Source organism: Gambusia affinis, linkage group LG12 (assembly GCF_019740435.1).
Source record: "Gambusia affinis linkage group LG12, SWU_Gaff_1.0, whole genome shotgun sequence".
NCBI lineage: Eukaryota > Metazoa > Chordata > Actinopteri > Cyprinodontiformes > Poeciliidae > Gambusia > Gambusia affinis.
Window position 1 is genome coordinate 13,766,577 of NC_057879.1, and position 22,697 is coordinate 13,789,273.

Genomic DNA, 22,697 nt, shown 5'->3' on the forward strand with positions numbered 1-22,697 from the left:
ATTTTTAAAGTCTTGCCCGTCATGTTAAACTCAAACAGTCACAATCTGGGACACAGCTTTTGATGCGCTTCGATCTCTCTGTTGATTACACAGAGGAAGTAAGAGAGGAGGAAAATGACAGGAGTCAACAACACATGGAACATCGATGTGTCCAACCACCACTGTCTATTTAAGTGGAATCGACTTTTACTCATTTCCCAAATTACGCATATCTGACTGGCCCAACGCTGCAGGGGCTACAGGAAGCACGGGGACACAGAGAAAGGTTCTCTCTCACACACATGCTCTCTCTGTTTCTCCATTTCTCCGCAGGGAATCAATGATGTCTGCTTAATTATTGGGTGAATTTAATCAGCGGCCCAGCAGTACATACTGGCTTGTGACCCGGTAGCTGTCAGGAAGTCATTTGGTTTCAAGCACTTAGTGGCTGAATACCACCACAATAATTAAAGGTACACCGATGTAATTGCTACAAAGGTGTAGAAGTAGCAAAAAAACTGCCGCTGCATTGTTGACGCTCTGTTCTCAGCTATTCATGGACAGGTATTAGAGAATCACTGCTCCCGTTAATTGGTTTTGTAACAAATAGCACAGAATCCCTTTGACCTAGATAGGAGTATATGTGGATGCATACTGCCATGCTTATGCACTTAAAATGAGTTCATTATCAGACCTAACATACATACTGGTATACATTGTGTACAAGTATATTTGTCAAAAGATTGCTTTCTGTGTAGTATGGTATTATGTTTCTAATTACTAATCTAGAGCTTAGGTAACTTTAAAACTAATCTAAGTAGCAATATGTTTTTGTTTGCTTTGGACTATTTTTGAATATTTCTTTCACATCAAAGGAAAAAGCTTAGTTGTGGCTGTGATTTGTTTATTACGTTACAAAAGTTTCAGAAGGCAACCCCAACACATTTGGAAAGCTTTAATTATTTGCTTCAGGATCTACTGAATTTACAGCAGTCATGCAGCACATTTTAATCCACCACCAGAAATCTGAGGTTGAAATTTATTTCACATAAAGAAAAGTACAAAAATAAGTACAGAAATTGCTTGATCACTCAATTTATTTTTTTGTTTTTTAAAGCTATGGATGCATTTTTTTTGCTTTAAGAATGCTAACAGGAAAGTACAAAGGGAGAATCATTTAATGAGGACAGGACTGGCAGAGATGAATGTTGGAGTGGTGCAGGAGAGCTGTGATTCTGCAGTGAGGTGTGCTGTGGGGACCACAGTGGTATTCAAAGTGAAGGTGAGAGTGCATCAAGAATCGGATCTAAGCCCTTTCATGTTTGCCTTGGTGGTGGACAGGTTGACTCATGACTCATGTTTGCAGATGATTTTGTGATCTGCAATGAAAGTAGGATGCGCACAGAAGAAAAGCCAAAGAGGTAGAGTTATGGTAAAGAGAGGACTGAATATTAGGCCCAGAAAGACATAAAATATCTGTGTACATGACCAATGACGAAGGTAGAGTACTTTAAATTCTTAGGCTCAAAAGTCCAGATCAGCGATGGAGAATGGGGAAAAGAAGTGAAGAAGGGAAAACAAGCGTGTTGGATGTTTGGTGGAGAAAGGTGTCAGATGTGATCAAAGGGTATCAGTAAGAATGAAAGGAAATGCAGGGATGTACACTGATGTATGTACAAGACATCAGTGAGAGATGTGTGGTTTAGAGACAGTGCCAGTAAAGAAAAGACAGGAGGCAGAACTGAAGGTTGTGATGTTGAGGATCTCTCTGGGAGTAATGAGGATGGATATGATCAGGAATGAGGCACAGCTCAAGTTAGATATTTTGCAGAAGAACTCAAAGATGCTGGACTGAGATGGTTTGTACATATTCAAGGGGAAGACACTGATTATATCAGTTGAAAGATGCTGAGAATGAAGTTACAGGGCAGGATCCCAAGAGAAAGACCAAAAACAAGATTTATGGATGTGGTGAAAGAGGACAAAGTTAGTTTATGCAAAGGTAGAAGATGCAGAAGATGAGACTAAATCAATGTTTCTCAATTATGATTCCCAGACTCCCTCTCCCTGCATATTTTAGATCCATCTCTGTTCCAGCACACCTGATCCAAATAATTGAATCACCTCCTCTGCATGCCATCAACTACTGGAGAAGCTTGTTAATCACCCACTTAATCAAGTCAGGTGAGTGGCAGAACAAAAACACCTAAAACATGAAGGGCAGAGGGGCCTGAGAACCCGAACTGAGAAGCACTAAACCAAATAGAGACAGATGATTTGATGTGGTGAAACCCTGAAGAGACAAGAAAAGAAAGGAGAAACCCCCTCATTGCATATCTTACAAAAAATTAGTTATTAAAGTCAAAATATAAAAAAAAAAAAAGAATCTTTTTTTTTTTTTTCACCAAAAGGGTTAATAGAACACTGAAGAAAGAGTAAATGTCTAGTTTCAAAATATTAAATCTACTCATTTTATTTTTGGATGCAATGGAAATAATTATATGAAAACAGTTTCTCTCTTTTATAAGAATAAGAATAGTATAAGAATAATAAGCAATTATAGCTGTGTGTTTTCACACTATAGTACCACGAGTAAATTCATAGATATGAAATAGGAGTTGAAAGTGATATTGACTTTTTTGTATTACAGAGATGTTCTGAAGGCATGAACAACAGTTACAGCTCCCATTGGTCATCATTATGGGACTCCATAGTGATTTTGATTCAATTTATTGAAAATCCCAGAAGACTACTATCTTATTACCTCTAATTTGAAATTTTGCTTACATGGAAACCATATGTATAGCCGGTAAAATGCTGGCAATACAAACAAAGCCTCCCCTGATAAAGACATTTTTTCCCCTTGATCAATCTGAGTAAAAATATTGACTGATTCAGAGTCTCACTTCCATAGGATATAAATCAATTCATGATACCTCAGCATTTCTTCTTCATAGAGAGGATATTTATTTCTGGACTTTCCCTAGCTATTCTAATTTTCAAAAATTAGTAGCATAAGGTTACATAATAAAGTATTCTCATATAATTGTTCTTTAAGGACTGAAAATGCCATTAGTACAAGCTATAAAAACAGCGCTGCATTTCATCCTTCCTCATTACAATAGTCTCCCTCTGACTCCAAAATATTGAGTTGCAATTGCTTGATTAATTTTAAGAAAATATGCCCAGTGTGTATGATATAAATCATCATAAAAGCAGCGGAGGCTTAGAAATGAGTTTGGTAATGGGTAGTTTTCATTTATGTATTATTAGCTATGTGCTGCATCGACTGCTGGCTCCAACCCATCAAAGAAATAAAAAAATTAAAAATCTAAACCAATCCGGTATATGAGGTTGGAATAGAACATAATATAAATACTTGCTGAAGTCTGCTCTATTATACAATGTTTTCATGTAGGTGTATTTGTACTTGCTCCTTGCACTTTCTTTGCTGGTGCAGAAATCTGATAAAATTGAATGAAAGAATATAATATTGTAGGAAGAATAACTTTTGTGCTACATTTTAGTTTTTGGTTGTAATGTCTTCGGTCAAGTCCAACAGAAAATACTTTATTACTTTCCGGAACTATTAAGACTGATAAATATATGCTTTGTAAAATGATTAATGTAATAAGATTACAAATTCAGCAAAAAAGAATGTTAAATTTCCTAACCTAACAGCAAGAGCAATTTCAGACTCAAAGGTCAAATTCTGTTAAATTAAATCTACTGGAAACACTTTGGCACAGCAGTCATTTGTGTATAAAAATCTGTTATTTAAATGGAAATTCCAATAATAAATTCTAAGACTAAAAGAAAGCTGTATAAACACTTAATGTGTCTTTTTCATTGGGTTTGGATGAGTATTTTAGAACTCCACAACAGACAAAGCCACACATATTCAACCATTAAGACAGCACTGAATTGTTTGAATAAAAAATAACTAAAGTAGTTTGCAGTGAAATCTGAGTGCAGCTCCAGAGCAGTGATTTTTAGTCAGACCGCAAAGAACAAAAACTTGTGAAAATTGCTGCCTTCTTGTGTAATATTTTTAACTGTGAAAGAAGTTTGGTTCCTTGCAAAATATTGAAAGTGAATATCGGCAATTATATTTTCAAAAGCTTGTAGCTCCGGCACTGTACAGCCTACAGCAGGAAATGTTCCAATGCAGCATAAACACTGTTTTCTAAACGGTGGCTTGAAAATTATTCTTGTGCATTCAAAGTAGTAGTCTAGGGGAAATCTGATTTCTTTGCAAAAATGCTTGCCTTATATATTATTATTATTATTATTTTAGGAAAGCTCAAAAGCTTTAACCTATTGATGACACAGAGGAGCAAGACACCACAGAATAAAGCTGCAGTGTTATAAAACGGATACAAAGTTTCTCACACTAAGTTCATATTGTTTTATTGCAAAAATAATGAATATCGCTTTCCGTACCACAAAATATATTCTGTCCAAATTGCTACAAGTGATATCTGATTCATATCTACCTATAACTGCTCTGTTCTGCATATTAAATTAAATGTATAATCTTTCATAAAAAAATATCTGACACTATGTAAAAATGGAATAATTGAAGCCATGACTGACCAATAAGAATGAGAATAGCTTTTTAATCGAGCTTTGGACAATATTAAGTAAATGCTCGATGCCAGTAGATTGATATTGAATGCAGTATCAATTTAATGATGAGGGCCAACCATGTTTCTTTTTGGCAGTGATTTTTTTGTACAAAATATGTTGACCTGAGAGAAAGCAAAAGTATGTACTATACTTAAAAGCAATACATCAGCTTTTATTGTTTAGAGTCTCTTGAGCTGTTTCAAGGTGTGGGTCGATATGGTATTATTTTAGTATGGCAACTTAATGAAAAATATTATGCGTTATGCAATTCACACAAACAGCTAAAAACAAAAGCATATGACGCGACCTAATTTATGTAATTTTAAAGAAAATCACAGCATATGTTCCAACTGAGGCTTAACATAAGTCTTACAGATATGATATGGGTATCTGTCAGACATCTTTATTATTTTGATTTAATAAAACCTGACTAAAAATGACAACGCTAAGTTTGTTAGCAGTATTCAAATCTTAAAAGCACATCATTCTGCCAGCCTGCTTTTTATAGAGTAAGGCTGGGATTGCAAAGTCCTATGTTTATTTTTGCATAGGCACATTAATGAGCAAGTTGTGGTCTCATAATGAACAGTGTTGGTTTTATTTTACCACCTCCATCACATGCATAAAGAATTTATAGAACTGTAGATTATGAAAGCGACATTCTTCAGCCCACATCTGAGCCTTCAAACCATAAATGTTGACATTACTGGGTAAATGTCATTGGCATCAATTCATTTGTGTATCAATTGCAACAACCAAGCGGACATCTGATAGTGATAAAACTAAATGTTTAGATTTTGTTTGTTAATATACAAGTTGCTTAAAATAACACCAATTAATTTCCATAGCACTAAATGAACTTCCAGCAGAAACAGAACAGAAAACATCAGACAGGCAAATGTGTCTTTCTGTCTTGTACATGGGTACATCTTGATAATGGTGACTGTCCTATAGCCATTACGGTACTCTATTATTATGAAGAAGGTTTGTCAATTTGACATTAGATAAATTTGTCCATATGGGATGTCAACGGTTTCAAAGAGCAACTGGACAACAGAAAACAAATTCTCCCTGTCAGCCCAGTTTCTAAAACAGAAAAATTTGGCTGATGTGATGTTTGCTCAAGCAGAGTAGATTTTGTGTGGCAAAGCGTAGACTTTTAGACCAAATCTGGACTTTCCCCAACAGATTTTAAAAACATCTTTGGCTGCAAAAGCTTTCGACACCGTGCATGCTCTTCACTTCTCGCTCCACACTGACACACTGGATGATGTACTTAAACATCAAAAAGACATTTTTTACTCACTCCATCCAGACTTTGCGTCTTCCTCACTCTCTGAGAATAAAAGCAGCCAGGTTTTCTTCCACGATAACTTGGGGAAGATATTTTTATTCCGACTTGACAGTTTTGTTTTCAGGCTGCCAGTTTGACACAGTAATTAGGGGAGGAGAGGAGACATGTCATGTACACTGTGTCAGTGAAAACATTTGCAAATATAGAATATTTCAGGGTAAAATCTGTTTGTAGTCTATACAGCAAGTAACTGAACTGATTCCGGCCCTTTATCTCTGTGTCCAGATGCCTTTATAACTGCAACATGCAGATGTGGTTGACATATGTTTTTATTTGGCAAAGTATCCTATTTTAAACTATTTCCTTTTGTCTTCAAGAAGACTGTGCCATTGGAAAAATCTCTATAAATGCAAATTCAAATCACAATGAACCTGCACTATAGAATAATTAATGTATTCAGGCCAGATTTTAGGGGCCAATTTCCTTCAGCGAATAGTTTGTCTTCACCTAATTAGTCTAGGTTTTATAAGAGGGAGACGTTCAAATATGTTTCAATATGTTGGATTCCTAAAGCCTAGCTTCTACACACAAACCCCTGCATGAGATCAGTTACTATTCCCAAAATGATTTTGAATTACCAAATATTTTCATTTGTAGATAATTTTACTATGACTACTCTCTTTGGGGAGAAAGCGCATTCTATATATTCTTTTTTTCTTCTTTTCTTCTTAAGCTACTGATGTATTATTCACTTATTTGAAAGCACACTTGGTATATTTGAACACTTCCCAAAGGATCAGCTTCTGCTTGTTGAAACAATGTGAAAATCACCCAAAAAATTTCATAAAATAAATAATCAGCCTAGATACCTGTAAGAAAACCGTAGTCCTTCAACTGTCTTCTTTATCCTTGGGTAGAATTTATAGATGTCTGAAGGTGCCACATTATCTGTCCAAACAAGTATGTGCAATTCAGAATATACAACATCAAGTCATTTTTCAGCTCCGTGTTCCAGAAATGAACACAGCTCCAAACTAAAGCATACGACATTGGGAAGATCTTGGGAAAAGCACATCCGGACATTAAGTACAGAAGAAGTCAATATGTAAAAAAATAAAAAAATAAATAAAAATAATAATAATAATAATAAAATCCTAGATGAGGCCTTTATACAACAATTAATACATAAAAAGATCCATCTGAAATTAATGTCAAAAAATAAAATTAAATAAAACCAATGACATCTTGTCATTGGTTCGTTAACAGCATAATGAGAAGCATGGTCGTGACGACATGCTGATGGGGAATGTCAGAAAAGGTAACAGCTTCTTGAAGAGACGGAAGCAAATTTCTAGGCATTAAATTGCAAAGTCAAATTTTGTCTGATGTATACCACATTTTTAAAACAGCTAAAGGTAACAAAGTTTCTTTAATGTGCAATAAATTATCACTATGTGCTGGGAAGAGAAATAACACTGCCCTTTTGCATATCTAGTTTAAACTGCATCAAGCCACAATCTCAAAAAATCTGCTTTTTTTCCTGTCCTTTTGCAGCACAGCTGTTACACGAGGTGAGCCGTGGCTGTTTTACCCTCCAGCTAAAGGTGTCTCTTGAGCCGCTGTGTTTGTATATATGAACATTCTTCACAGGCTGCCTGGAGGGGGCTCCGGCCTGAACTTGAGGCTTTTTACTTTACAGTAAGGGACTAAAAGCAAGCAGCACAGAGGTCATCTGAAACACTCCCTTCTCCCAAAGGACATGCATGCAGCAATGTGCTTATAGATATCACAAGACACATGCACTGGCACTGATTTAAAGTCTATGCACAAACACCGGCATGTGACTGGAGCGGTAAATATCGTTCAAAGAAAAGATTGCGAAAAAGATGGAAAACCTTTAAGGATTATTTCTGGAATTGAAAGTGAAGCCATATGAGAACATGAACAAACAAAAAACTGAAGGCTGGAGGAAATGGGAGAGTGAGAAAGATGGACAAGGGGGAGATAACAGATGCCAAGTAGCTGCTGAAGTGGAAGAATTTCAGTTTAGATACATGCAGTTTAGCTAATGAGGAACATTAACATGGCCTCCCCCAGCAACTGTAAAACATAGAGAACATAGGGAGATGCAAGGATAAAAATAAAACCTTTCTACTAAAGTACTTCATAATAAAAAACATAAACCAACCAGCAACACTTCAACAAGGAGCTTTGGCTGAACTCTGAACTTTCTCTATTCTGTTTCAAGCACTCTGGCAAAAGAAGAAATTTATAAGTCTGTGATTTGACAGATTGAAAGTAAAGACCAAGGTGAACACATCTCTAAGGAACTTTATAATATAAATCAGAGGCTTATCAGTTCCACTCTGTCGTCCCGTGTGGAAATCACGCCTTTCAGGTACAGGATGGAAAGAACAGAAGAAAGATCTCCACTCCTCTCGACTGTAAAGCCCTCCATTTTGCCCACATTATTTCAAGTGGGCAGTTCAGATTTCTCCCTGCGTTTTATGATCGTATCAGGTTTTCCATTTTCGCTCTCGTCGCTCACTGTTTAACACACAGTAAAACAAAAACTACCACAAGGCCTTAAAATCCCAATACTCGCTCCCTGTCCCACCACCATAAATCCTCTGTGCTAGGCAGCGCAATTATTTTAATACACTTCCAACAAGTTTAAGAGCTCAGTCGATTGTGAGGTCAAAGTAGATGGCATCAAAACAGTTTGAAAACATAAATGTCATTTATTGGTGTTCCTGCATATAGCAGAGAGCAGCTGTCTTGGACATCCTTATTGATTCTTGTCTTACCCGCACTCAGCGCTGTCACTCTACACCGTTCACAAACTGCACATGGGAAATTTACAGCACCTCGCTCAATCAGACATCCCATTCTCGGCGAATACTGAAAACTTGTTGTTCTATCAACCCTTCTGTCTATGTCCCTTTTTTGCTGAATTTGAAGAGAAGCCCGCGCACACTGCCTTCTTTCTGAAGCAGCCAGCTTCTTGATAAGATGAACATAATTGGTACAATCATCCCGTCTCCTGTTGGTGAATTGGACCCCTGTGAAGCGCTGTGTGGTTGAACGATTAATGCAAGAAGAGAAAAGTGAAGCTGAATGTTTTATTGTCTCAAGCATTTATTTGAGCAGCCTTAACTTTCATTAATTAGAGCACACTATGAGCATAATTATTACGATCAGTATCCTCAAACCACGTCAACGGTTTTCAGTGAAGACAGTAAGTAAAATCATCTGCAAGTTATGGTGTGGGTGGTATCCATGAATATCTACATATATTAGGCATGTTGGTGGCATTAGTCAGATAAACTGATTTGGGCTGAATCCCATATTCACTTTTATACTGATGCCCCTCACTCTTAATTTGAATCAAAAATGCTCTTCAAAAAAGAAACTTCTTCAAATCTTTAAAACCATTGTCAGAAAATCATTCTGCATATGCAAATGTAATACCAATGCACCCATACAGTGTCATGCAAAACTATTTGTGATCTTTTTTTTCAGATTTTGTTACCAGCTAGCATTTTACATAATGGAATAAGACAAGGTAGGATGTAAAAATATGAAAAGTGACATATTTGGTTGTATTCAATTTAGTCAAGCTACAATTTGCAGCAGTTGCAAATGCAGTGTTTTGCAGTCTGGATTTCTGAAAACTGAAACTACTTCACAGTTACATTGTATAAAGTACCTATGAACAGCATTTTTCTAGCTAAACCACAGGTCAATTGGATTTACCTTGGAACAATGGTTACACCATTCTGACACATCATTTGATTCAAACTATTACAGCGTAGCTTTGGTCATAGGTTTAGTGTTGTTTCCCCACAGGATGGCGACCCTTGGCTCCAGTCTCAAAATTATTTTCTTTCAGACTTGCTTTATTTTATTCTACCACCCTCTATCTTTCCATCAACAATAAATTATAAAATGCATTCTGATAAAGCTCACTTCTCTGTTTAAAATAACTTTTTGAAACCAACTACCTTTAAGAAAATATTAAACATACTTTTTACCGTACTAACCTCACATTCTTTATTTTAAAATTGGTTTTTTATCAGATGCCACATTCAAATCTTAGATTTTGGGTTTCCATTTGTTGTATGCAGAAAACCATCGTAATTATAAGAAATGCTTGAAAACAGTCTGAGTGCAACAAATATACCTGGTATACAATGTGTTTCACTTACTGAACTGAGTCACTGGAATAAATTAACTTTTTAATAATACAACTAATTTATTGAATATAGCTTTATATCAATATACATTAGATCACTAATGTTTAACATTACTTTAAAAAATGTTTTTACTTTAGCTGTGTTTACTTGACAAACGAAGAGTTTGGGGGAAACAGCAATACTGCATAATGCTTAATTGTTAACCACAAAATACTAATACAACAAGTATTGTAGTTCAACAATTTTACTATATTTTTGTTTGATTTACCCTGATATAATTTAACTTCAACTGTTCGATGAAAAGTTTCAAACAAAGAATCCCACTTGTTTTTGCAGTATCATTAACAATTTTCAGAATTGCTTTTCTTCGTATTTTGGCTTGTTGCTGCTGTCAACATCAATGCTGCTCCTGCACTGTAGAGTCAAAATCCTAAATATGTGATTTAAAAGAGTTCTACCAGATTCTGCAGCCTTCGCCACACAAATATATGAAGTTATATAAACATCAGTAAGTGCTACCAACAAATCAAAGCACAAATCAAAGTGCTTAGCTAAAGATACAAGAATAAATCATCTGTGTAATGATGAAAAAACTAATCTCTAATGAATTGGCTGAAGTAAAGCTGTTCAAATTGTCAGGTTGGCAAAATATGGACATCTCAGCTCCATTAAATCTGTTATTTGCAATGAGCAATGAACCAAACATTTGGACAGCAGCATCTCATTTGTAGAAAGTGTTTTCACCACTTATGAAAAGCGTCTTTGTGGGTATTAACCAGTATGTCGATGTGTAACTTTCTATTCAAACTAAAGAAGTGGGTTTTGCTGAATAGGGCCATGCTGTAATTATACATGTGCAAAACAAAAAAGAATTACCTAGGTTTTTCTAAATTCTCAAGTAAGTCAGTCCAATGGCCTTAAAAAGAGTGTAGACAATAGCTTTCCTCACACATTTGGAAGAAAATAGTAAAAAGGGAGAGTAGGCGAATATCGCCAAGTTGAGGTGTGGTGTTACAATCTTGCTAAAGAAGAATGATTACTTAAACTTAACCTAAAGGTGATTTTATATTTTTACCCTAAAAAGGTATGTTTGTCTTTAACTTGAAATTACATGATGTCAGTCACATTTAAGGTATAAAAAGTTTGTATTGTGGTTCAATGTGCCATCACAAGACCCCAGCAATTTAACAGGAGCATACATAATAGATCAATTATTTACTATAATCATAACAGAGTTTTACAAAGCAAGTTTCGTGCTATGCGTAGCACATTAATCTAATTACTCTTAGATCTTAATTTGAACCTGTTTTCAAGTCAGATTTGAGGACACATTCCTTAAATAAACAAAAGTATAAAAGAGTGCAATACCGTTAACCGAAATTAAATTTAAGGCAAAGTTGATTAAATTATTTCACCATATACAACGACAATATGGTGATGAATACACATTAATTTGGCATGAAATTTACTTCATATCCACATCTTGCACACTCAGAAGCTGTACAAGCCGGATTATTATACGTGCGACATCTCATGGAGAGAACTGTAAGTGAAGGAAAGCAGATAAGTAGCAGAGAACATGTAAACCAAAAGATGGAAGGAAAGTGACAGAGAGGAAAAAGTTGGCATTTGTTCAGATAAATGCCCGTGTCTTGCTCCTTCACCTTGAAAACATAAATCAAAGCAGCCTACGCAGGATTCAGCACACAGACTGACATAATGTTAAAACAGGCAACAGACACGGTTCTTAAAAATATGAAAAAAACAATCTCCCTAATTCAATTATAAGCATTTGTTTTCGTGTTTGTGTAACAACCTCCAGATTGCTGTTTCTGTAGTAGAGTCGCACTACTCTAATTGGTAATACACTGTGATGGATATTAGAACCAATGGTTAAAGATTTCTATCTCTGCTTTTTCTCTTCCCCTGTATTTAAATCTGCACATTATCTGATGAACGCCGCAGTCGATAATTACAGCTGGATATGTACGCGTTTAAATCTCTTCCTAACAATAAGTAATGACCGTATAGCTTAGCTAACACAATTAACATTAACGTGAGGGGGGGCTATGGTGGGGGAATAAAATTCCCATCAAAATAAAGCATTATGTAAATTATTAATTATAACGCAGACAATTGCAATCTTGTTCAGCTGCCCATTGGCAGTGAACAAATGGAAAAGAGTCAGAAAGGAGAGAGAACAGCAGTGATAGCCCTGAAAAGGAGGGAGTGTGAGAAATATTTTACTAATATCACCTGCTCCTGGAGTAATTTACTGAAACCATTTGCAATTCAAAGACTAAAACGCAGGCTCTTATCTAAACTGACTCTCAATAAATGCAAACTAGAATGTGGGAAGGACTTGAGCAAGTATTTGTACAGATTGGATTGTTCGTCTCTGTAAGATGTAATTAACAATGTGTTAAACATAGAATAAGAAATCCAGACATGAAACCCAATTTTTAAAAACAACGTAGAAGGTAAAATACACTGGACAAACTAATATTTAGATGCTAAACTAAACTTTGACATCATCGTTATTTAATCAGGACAAGATTTTAAGCATGTGACCAAATTGATGTGATTTTGAATAGACATGTGACAATAAAAGCCAGTGCAAAGACTTGGAACAGGTAAATAGCCATTGAGGTGAAGAAACCTCAGAAAAATGGTCCACTGCAATCACAAGTAGAACGATTGGATAAAAAGAGTGAGTGATCCCTCACATTTTGTGTCTCAGCGTAACGGTAGTGGTCTCACATGGGAGAGACGGAAAGCCAAGCTTTGTGTGAGAAATGAAAACCTCAAGCCTTCCCATTCGCAAGCATCATATCACCTTGGAAAAAAAGAAAAGAAAAAAAAAAGGCCCTGGAAATCAACCGATCAGTCTCTGCGTTTACATGAAATGATGGTTTTCTCTCTGCTTTTTCACCACATCTGCCTTTTTTCCCCTCTCAGTCTGTCCTCCTCCAGACAGGTCCAGAGCTGAATACATCACCTCTGCTTTCAATATTGTGCTATTATCTAACTGAATTGAATCCCCAACCCCAACCTGTTCTCCTGTTCTGACCATGGACAATATGTCTGTCGGACTTTGACAAATTAAACCAGCTCGATATATGGCAATAACCTTCACAGCCAAACACTGGGTGGTGTGTGGTCGGGGGGTGTTACAAAGGCAGAGGAGCAGAAACTGAAAGAGGAATGGAAACACATTCAGATGGATGAGGAGATCATTCAAGCAGGACACAGTATTTCAAACCACAGTTCAATGTATGTACATCAACATCAACTTTAAATGCCAGCAAGAGAGAGTAGTTGAAACATGCTAAATTATCTGAGATAAAATCACAAGTTAATTAATTTCTCCAACAGTCTGAAAGCTTCATAATTACGGTCAAAATAGTACAGTGCATATAAATTAATGAAATAACATCAATCATGCTCAGAAAAAAGGTCATTTTTGGGTTGCGAAAGGAAGCAACTGGGATAATAAGGAAACTGCAGGTAAGACTGAAAGTCTTTATATCCATAGTGGATTCCAATTTACGGTGATCCATTAATTTTATCCACATGTTTCTTCCGATAAAAAATAAAGTAACATTTTGGAGTGTCTAATTCAGAGTCCTGACCTAATCTGATAGAGAATCAGTGAATTGAGTAAATGATTAAGATGATAACAAGAAATCCTGTAACATGAAAGACTCTGGGCTCATCCTGACACATTTTGACTCAAAGTCCATTGGAAACATTCAAAAAGCTAGTCATCAATTTCATAAGAAGGGTTTGACAGTTGCGTCAATAGAGATCTTCCAGTTGTCATTTAAAAAGGCATGAGTTTTAACATGTTTTCTAGTAAAATTTGAGTAAAAAATAAATGTTATTTCTTTATAAGCTTGACACTACGTTTATATTCCTAAATCATCTTCTGTGATATGTTTGTCTTACTTATTATCAGGGGGGAAAAAAAACTCTTTGGGTGGATAAAAATAGATTAAATCCAATTCTGCAAATCTACTAAGAGGCTATGAAAAAATTGGGGCTTAACTGCACTTTATTTACAAAAAAAAGAAGTCCCATCAACTCAGAATGTTAAGAGTTATATTAACATTAAGGAAGATTATATTCAGAGCTACAGTTGTTTATTTATTAATTGTTTTGTAGACAAAAAAATATATTTAAAACTACAGTAATAACCTGTCACTTTCAACAAACATCTACTTCAATTAAGACAATGACAATGTGACAAAAGCATCAACCAGTCAATTATTTTCCTCAAAGCAAGCTTAAATAGTGACCCTTATTAAATTGTTCAAGGGAGACTTGCTTTGCAGACACATTTTCCCGGGTTTTGACACAAAGCTCCTGCAGCACACTTGAACCACACTGCAAGCAAAATATCCTCTCAACAACCCAACAATAAAGGGTCGTTAGGCAACTATTGTTGTGATTTCCTCTGCTCGGCGTGATAACGCCTTGATTGATGCCGAGCCTCCCCAGTTAATCACCTGCCCTAGACGATGACTGTAATGCTCTGGCACAAAATTAAAAACTGAGATGATGCAGCAACTTCAAAAGGCTGATAAATGTGCAAAACTGTGCATGAGTGAGGATCCGAGATAAGTAGACATACACTTACCACAAAGTAGCTCACACGTGCAGATCAGACTCTGCTCCATTCAAATAAAAAAAAAAAAAAAAAAAAAAAAAAAGCTCAAGTTAACTTACCCGGCTGGAGCTTTGTGATGGACTCAGTCTTTGCCTCGTGTTCTCTTTAATTTCTTGGTGGCGCTGTGCAGACTTTCTGCAGGAGGGCGCTCAGCCGTCCTGTGCGGCTCCACGTAAAAGCATCGATCTCTCTTGGCCAAGTGGAATGAGTCCCTGCTGCCTCCACAAGAGTCAGATGTGCTCAGCCCTCTCTGCTGCTCACACAGCCTCACACAGATGCACAAGGAAATATGAGGATGGGCAGCCTGGCGTTCCGCTCCCTCTCTCTCACTCTCTCCCTCCCCCTTTCTCTCCAGCGAGCTGAAGATGCTCTCACTCTGGCTGCCGGTTTCTCCCCCTGCAACCCCCTCCAGCTATCCCCTCTCTCTGTCACTCTTTTTTTGCAGAGTTGAACTGCATGCGATCTCACCATCTGCTTTTTTTTGTTTGTTTGTTGTTTGTTTTTTTGTTTTTTTTGCTCTTTCTCAATTGATTCCTCTGGCTTTCACCTCTTTCAGAACTGATCAATGTATCTTTGCTTGTGCAGCCTCTAGTGGCCGTGCTGCTCGGAGGGTCCGAATTTATATATTTATATATTTTATTTTGTTATATTTATTTATTTAAACAAAAAAAGAGAACATCAAGGTTGCTCTAGAATTTCAGCTTGCATCAGCTAGAAAGAGGAGAGGGGGAAACCATTGGAAGCACCATGCATTGCTGAGAAACACATCTAGTCAGATATTCTTGTTTTTCAGTTTCCTCCTGTTACTTGTTAAAATCAACCATTGATAATTGTTGATGTTATAAGAAGAAAATCTAAGAGAAGGCTTAAACTAACGTTTCATTGCAAGTGTTATTTTAATTTTAATAATATCCCTCTAACTGTGAGGAGATGTAGATGTTCATTCAGTTTGACAACCCTGATCCACATCATTTTCTTCCTATCTAGCCTTTAAGTGGCTTCTTTGACTGGGAAACTGAGGGCATTCTTCTCATCAAACAGAGCGCTACCATCAGGAAAGGATTGTTTCATCTAGGGTGGTGATAAATGTTGCAATTTGTAGGTCTCTTATCCTCTTAATATGCAAATATATTCTAAGTGAAGGGAAGCTAAAAACATTGAATGTATAAAACATCTGGTCAGCTGTTTTTTAAAACACGAGTCATTTTAAAGCAGACTTTTCTGTCACAAAAGAGTTTTTGGAGCTGAACTCGTGAAAACAGAATCATCTTTACTACATATTAATGATGATGATGCGATGTAACCAACCACCACAGTTTCAGGAAATGTTTGTGACATTCTTGAAAATAAACAGGTGATTGGGGCAGATTTATCCTCCCTGGACAAAAGCAATGTCTTAGACCTAAATCTTTCATAATTTATCCTTTTTAATATGTATGTCATATCTAATTAAGTTTTTAATCCTTTTAAGATTTATTTACAATGATCAGCCGTGGTAGCTTTAGATGCATAATAATTATGTTTTTATCACTGCCAAATTTTTGTTGATGTTGGGTTTTGTTTTCATTTTAAATATTACACTTACAGTCAATTCATTGTTATCCATTTGCATTTTATTATTTTTCTATCTAAAAAAAAATCCAAAACAATGAGGATGTTATTCAGCAAAAGTGTTGTTGGTGAAAAAGTTGACGGCTCTTTTTCAATTTGGATAGACAAAGACCAGGAGAGACACAGGTTACCGTGCTATTCCACTATTTAATGAAGTACCTCTAATTATTGTCAAGAGAGTTGTTTCACTGCTGAAATAACATTTACTTTGTGCCAGTGATGCCTTACATTTTAGAACTCATGATCTACCCAGTCCTTGGTGCCTTCAGGGACGATATTAATTAGCAGTCTCAGAAAAACTTGGAAGACTTCACTGCTTTTAGACTCTACATTTCAGCAAATTTTAGAATATTGCGATGCTAATGTGCTAAAAATTAGTATGAGTTATGGTAAATCAGATTGTTATGGCCAATTGTGTGTAACGGGCCGTATTTTTGAAGGGACATGTCAACAGTTTGTTGTGCCGTTTGTAAATTATACTCATCTTAGCTTATGTTTTCAGCAAGTGTGCGTTGAATATTTACTCTAAATGAGATTGGTTTTATTTCTGAGACCAGTGGAATATTTTTCATCAAGTGCCAAAAGAAAAGGAAATGATAGAAATTTGGCTAAATTTGAACCAGCCACTTAAATCCCTGAATATTTACACTATCAAATGAAGCCAATAGAGGAAGATCTTTAGCAAATCACCAGAGAAAATTTTTTTAAAAAGGGATCATTGGTCAGATCAGGCCATGCGACAGACTGGCAACCTGTCCAGGGTGTACCCCGCCTCTCGCCCGGGACGCAGCTGGAGATAGGCACCAGCAACCCTCCCGACCCCATTTAGGGAAGAAGGGTGTAAAGAAAATGGATGGATGGATGGATGGTCAGATCAGATGAGACATAATTTTAAGTTTAAGAAATAAAAGGTAATGTATATTTATAATTGTCAAAGGTGAGTTAATATGTACAACTTTTTTGAGCTTCATACGATGTTAAAATGTTATTTCCTAATTAAAAATATACCTGGAGCGATGCTTTGATTCTTTCATGCGTATTTGAGAAATCCTGGAATCCTGGCCTGTAAAAGTGGAAAGTACAATCATTAGAATTTGATTGCTGTGTGACTACTACAGTGTGAACCTATAAGTTTTATCTTGGTTTGTTCACAAAAACACTTTAGTAAATAATAAATTACCGATGATTGCTTTTAAGCTTGGCCAATTAAACTTGTCCCCATCTCCTAAATTCCACCAAATCTATATTGAAACAATCTTTCTGGTGGGGCTCTTAACAGGAAGAGGGGGCTCTAGATCATATTCTGCTTAAGACCTTATACCACATTGGGCCAGGCCTGAATGACGAGCAAGAGCCACTGCACTGTGTCTCGCATCTTTTCTTTAGATGCAAGAGGCAAACAGGGAGATTAATTTATGTGTCACCGGTAGGGGTGAACCTTTTTCGTTTTGTGACCATGGAATTTTTAATAAGCACCACAAAGGCCAGGGTACTTGGGATGAGTTTTTCTGATCTTTGTTCTTCATTGTCAGGCAGCTGGCCCTGTAGCGCTCATTCATGTGTTTACAGATCCCTCAGGCTGCTCACTGAGCTGATCTGCTTGGTAGAAGTGGAGGGAAGGTGGAGAAGGTATTTGATAAAGCATTTGAGACATTATTGGCACTGCAAAACAAGAAGGTTCTGTGCAACTACACTGCGAGCGTGGCAGCTTCTCCACAGGCTTAAACCAGCATCCCACTAACCCACCGGGCCACAAGGAAAATCTCCGGTAGTACTAAATATCAGTCAGCTGAGTACATGTAAATGTACTCCTGGTATCATTAAAATGCCACAGATCCCCTACAGATGAGCTGATATTTAGCTTTGTAATATGACTGGAAAATCCTAAAATATCATCGGCAATGTGCTTAATCTCTCACTGAACAAATTAGAAGCAATAAATATGCAAATATTCAGTTTCACAGCTTAAGGATGGAATTCAAAATACTTCCCACCTCACTGAAACATTCAAGATATTTGTGAACAAATTTCAACACACAGTCAGACATTAGGCATGTATGGGTGGTAAATCCTCTTCAGGTTTACACACCACTGATTTCTTTATTGATTTAAGCAAACCTTTAAAAAAAATTTAAACAGCATCATCTTGTGCTTATTGTGTCACATTAAAGACGGGAGAGGTCACAGAAGCATGGAGGGATCCAAAAGCAAGGTAGAACAGAGCGTAGGTTATGGGAAAGTATCTCAAAACCACAATAGCAAGAAAAGAAATCCTTGTTGTCATCCTTGAATATTTAACTTTGACCTATAGGTTATTCATACATTCCTAGATTCCTTTATTAAGAAACAGTCTGTGTAAAAATCAACTCTGAAGAAACCCAGGTTAAAAATTACTGTAGCAAAACAGCTCAAAGCCACAAGGTATAAATTCACAAACATACCTGGGAGTAGGCCTGTTGCAATAAACAATAAATCAATTAATGTACGATAAATTAAAACTATCAACCTTATATTAGTTACCGGCTTTATCGTCTCTTCCGGCCTTTTTCTCTTTCTGTTGATGACACTGAATGAATAAAGGCTCAACTCCGCTGCTCTCCACTGACACTCCCTTCCTCATTTCCTTAGTGTAATGTCCAGCACACTACACGATCTTAGAGCTGTCGGCTGATTGTCAGTCCATTTTCAAAACCTGAGAGACCACACATTATCCAACAGAAATCCTACGCATAATGGTTCGGGTTTGATCATGCCGTGTGGTGTCCAACAATGGGCACAAAATAATGGCTACAAGTCCAGGTAACTAATTTTTAAACCAGGCATTAATCAATGCTTTACTACAGTCTACCTGCAACGGATGTGGCTCTAGTGTTAGCATAACACAACATAAAATCTTTATGACCTATTTATGTCACATTAACGAAGAACAGGGTTCATCAACTGCGTAGCAATTTCGCTCCAACTCCTCCCCTCGTCATTTCTATATTCTTTGCACAAAATGTTTTATAAACATTCATGTTGTTTCCACATATCTCCAATGTCCGCTGGACTTCGGGTTGCAGTATCAGCTGTTTGGGATTCCCTTCTGTAATTTCCCCTCAGAAAGCGGGAAATTACAGAGGTTTCTGATTGGCTACCTGTCACATTCAACAGGCTGCGTTAACGCTCCCAGTTGGAAAAACCCCTGATTTAGATCAGAGCGGCTATGACATCTACCATAACACACCACACACTACAGAATGATGGGTTACAAAATCACAAGCGACAATCTTAGAACAATAAACGTTCTAAGATTGTAAGGGGAAAATGTACGTGTGAACTAACGTGTAGTGTGAACTATTGCTTCAGATAGTTGGATGTGCCCATCTTCTCTATTTAAATCTAATGATTACTGAAAGGCAATATAGTATACAGACTTCATAATCTGCACTCTTTTGGTAGAATGCAGTATTTATTTACACTTTGGCTTTATGTTGTTTAGGTTTTATTCAAGTGCGTTTTCTCAGTCCATTTTGGATTCTCAGTCCAAACTGGACTGAGAATCCATTTTGTTTTTGTTTTTGGTTGTTTTATTTATTTTATCAGTTCCAGTGTAAAGTGTTCTTTTGAAAATAAAGTGTATCCATCTTTGGCAGGAAATCATATGCATTATTACATCATTTCCATTAAATCAGTGTACAAAGGTCTTCAAACAATATTATCGTTCATTGCAATAATTTTTGAGACAATTAATCGCTCAGCAAAATTTGTTATTGTGACAGACCTACATGGGAGAAAGCTTGATAAATAACTTTGGGTATGTTCAATTCAAATGAATACAAAAGCTGTCACAGAATGACACACTCAAATGTTACACCAAATAATGCATGAAAAGACAGCTCCTGGCCTCAAGAAGCTTGGCAATGACACAGTGCAACGATAATACAAATTGATTAAAAAAAATGTGAAAATATAAAGCTTGGTCAAGCGTGTCTCCTGACCTGAATTCAATTGAGCAGATTTGTGATGTTGTGGAAAGCAGAGAAGAAATCAAACCTTTTCTTCAAAGCACCACTAGAAGGATTTATTTACAAATACTGGCAGAATATCTCTGATGCCGAGCATGCCCAGAAGGACTGAAAGCCTCATTAGGAATGAATGCAAAGATACAAATATTTAAACATCAAATCAGGAACTGAATCCTTTCTCTAAATGCTTAATGGCATGCAACATTTTGGTTTGCATTTTTAATGAATTATTCAAATCTTACAATAGAAGAAAAAATGTTTTTTAATCAAATTTTTTGGAGATGTAAGATTTTGTTTGTGTTCTCTATTGAGATGTAGCTGTAGAAGATTGAGTCTTAAAACAGAAGTGCAACAATATCTTGAAAATTCTTGTCATGTTGTTATTTGAAATAAAATAAAATACATGTTTGCCAGGTATAGTATTGAGTTATTCTCAGGGAGTCACAGCCGTATGTTTGCATCTATTCACCTTTTTGTAGTCACTGAAATAACACAGAAGTGTTGAAATCGACCAGAGTACATAAGTAAGTATTTTCAACAAACAAGCAGATGGATAATAAGAGAGTTTGTGTACAACAGAATATGTGGGCAGAATAAAAAAGAGGTGGCCTAGAAAGAGATCCACAGGGTGCTATTAGCCAGGTATAGCAAGAGAACCTGATGCTATAGCTGTCACAGCTGATGAACTGTCTTTGGAGGAGATCACTCGCCTGCTTATAGAGAAGTCATCACGGTGAGCTAATTAGAAGAGCTCGGTCAGAAAACTGTAGGAAAGGATGCGCACAGATAGAAAAACCACACACTCAGACACGTTAAGTGTGATGAAGCCCTGAGAGTGTGGCTCACTTGTCAAAACAACACTCTCAAAAATATATATATAATGGCTAAAGATTTGTTGTTTGTAAGCAGTGCACTCTGTTCATCCTTGACAACATAATGTTGAAGGAATAAAAAGTCTGAACAAGCGAATGCAACTAAAAATCCAGGAAATACTGTACATTGGACTTTAAAGAATTCCCTGTATCACATCATTTATTTGGCCAGTCAGCAATAAAATACCATATTCCAAATTACAATGACAAACTTTGTGTTTGTTCATGTGGAATTATGCAGGCCAGATTCATGCAACCATAAAATGAATTGTATTGATAATATAGCCAACATAAACCTGACAGAACCAGCTGCAAAGGCAAATGGAGTGTATAATTTGTCCTGGAAGACGAGGTCTATTTACATAGATTTTATTGGATTCCATCACCATTGGTACAATTCAAAGGCCCTGCATTTCAGCAAATGCAGAGGCTTATTGTGTGTCCTCAATAAGCAATTTGAAACAGAAAGTTTGAAGTTTATTACATTCCCCAAGATTTAAGTGTAATGTTCTCCGTAAAACTTTCAGTATGTCTACATTAGAGACTAGAATTCAAACTGCAATAGATATTTTCAACTCTCTGCTAAATGTCTTGTTTAAGACCAAATCTGCAGAGTTAAAGTTTCATGGAAGGGTCAGTTATTGTATTTAAATAGTCTGGAAATATGTTATAGTTTTTATTCTGACATTTCCGAACCAATTTAAGGTCACTTGTGTCAAAGTCCAAAGCCTTTGTACACAGGGTGTCCACTCTAAATAATGCCCCCCATTAAATCCAGTTTATAGCTATTCAACATCATATGTCATAAATATCTTCAAATGTGTAAGTTGACAATGATATTGTACCTACAGTAGCTTCCTTTGACATGGGTCCACCACACATTAGAGCCCTCCTCTAAACACTGATGATAAAAGCACAGTGAGGGTTGTGACTTCGTCTCATGATGTTTGATATTCATTGAGTAAGAGTCTAATCTTCGTTCAAGCCTTATATTTATCTTGCAAAATTTTAATATTTATGGTGTAGATCAGAGTATTTAGAGTGAAGCCTGAGAATGAAATCATCAGCTTTCTTTTGGAGAATATACAAAGACACTCATGAGCGCAAAGACGCACCCAAGTTGTTGAATTGGATCAGGGGATAAAACTTGCTGTATTCCTGTAAAATAAACTTACGCAGCAATATATTGGTTCCCCTCTCTGGGAATGTGAATACCATGTTTTCCAAACAGCAACCCTGATTATTCCAAATAGCTATTTCTATGCAAAACACAGTAAAACAAGCTGTACTGGGCAGAGTTCAGTGCTCTCTGCTGCTCCAGCAGTTCCCCATTTCTTTAGCTCTCTCTCACAAAGCATTCTTTGCTACAATGCCAGTCACATTTTTCATTTTGTCCAGCCATTCATCCCATCATTGTCATTTAAAGGCCTCAGAAAGGGG

The 22,697-nt window shown here is 36.5% G+C and overlaps 1 protein-coding gene across 2 annotated transcripts in view; it reads right to left on the reverse strand.

The window, feature by feature from the left end:
• The window catches only part of tnr (tenascin R (restrictin, janusin)), a 213,418-nt gene that overhangs the window by 154,661 nt on the left and 36,060 nt on the right, over window positions 1–22,697 (reverse strand). The window contains exon 1 of one of the 2 annotated variants that reach the window (XM_044134451.1): window positions 14,827–15,057. The exons of the other annotated variant lie outside the window; for it this stretch is intronic. The gene's annotated coding sequence lies outside the window, so the exon portion shown is untranslated. Of the gene's footprint in view, window positions 1–14,826; window positions 15,058–22,697 lie in introns of those variants that run through there. 2 annotated transcript variants of the gene reach the window in all.